Here is a 957-nt window from a genome sequence, read left to right on the forward strand (position 1 = left end):
CCTTCCCTGTTCATCACACAGTCTCATAACCACAATGAAAATTGTTAACACTCTACTGCGGAGAAGGAGGATCATCAAAGTGAAACGGAACCTCACTACTACCCCTCCCACCTCCACATGAAGGATAAAGCACTGTCAATAACTACTAACCCAAGTATCACAGATGCCGTGCATCCGGTTTAAATCACAAGCACACACAAACACACACACACCAAAGAAGAGAGAGGAGACAGACTTTAAAAAAGAAAAATCTCTTTCCCAGTACAGCAAAGAGAGCCCAACGAAGAGGCCCCAGGTTTCCATGTGTGGGCAAGGGGTGTGGGGGGGGTGGGAGAAGAAAGGGGGGGAGGGAAGAGTGCTGAATGGATATTAAGACTGTTTGCCGCACAAAGAAAACACAGTTTTAAAAAGAAAAAGGAAAACCGTGAAGCTGATGATGGTGAAAGAAGAGCAGCCCATTCAGCACCAGGCAAAGAGGGGCAAAAATGAAGGGAATAGGCGGTAGGAAAAGTTCACCAACGTACGAGGATAAAAATAACAAAACCCATAACAAGGCCCCACAAGTGAACAACAACAACAACAAAACACTACCTCTTGGGTCCCCCCCCTGCACACTGTTGTCTATTTCGGCTTTGAAAGAAGCAGGAAACAAGCAGCGTTGGAAAAGAAGAAAATTAAAGAAAGAACAAATTCTTATCTCTTCACCTGACCCTCCTCCTCCTACCAGACCTAAGGGAAAGATCCGGCATCCGCATCGGAAAACTGTGGCTCCCTCTCCCGCTCGGCTCGCAGCCCCCCAGTCTCCCGCTCCATCCCTGAAGTGCGGCCGGCGCAGGGCCGGGGCCGGCGGGCGGCGCGGCGCCCACACCCCCGACCCAGCCGCGGCGCGCAGGGTCCATTGTAAACAAGCCCGGGGAACGGAGCCCCTCGGCGGCGGCGCCGCAGCGGCAGCCCCCG

Source organism: Rhinopithecus bieti, unplaced genomic scaffold (genome assembly GCF_001698545.2).
Source record: "Rhinopithecus bieti isolate Rb0 unplaced genomic scaffold, ASM169854v2 scaffold_14741, whole genome shotgun sequence".
NCBI classification, from domain to species: domain Eukaryota; kingdom Metazoa; phylum Chordata; class Mammalia; order Primates; family Cercopithecidae; genus Rhinopithecus; species Rhinopithecus bieti.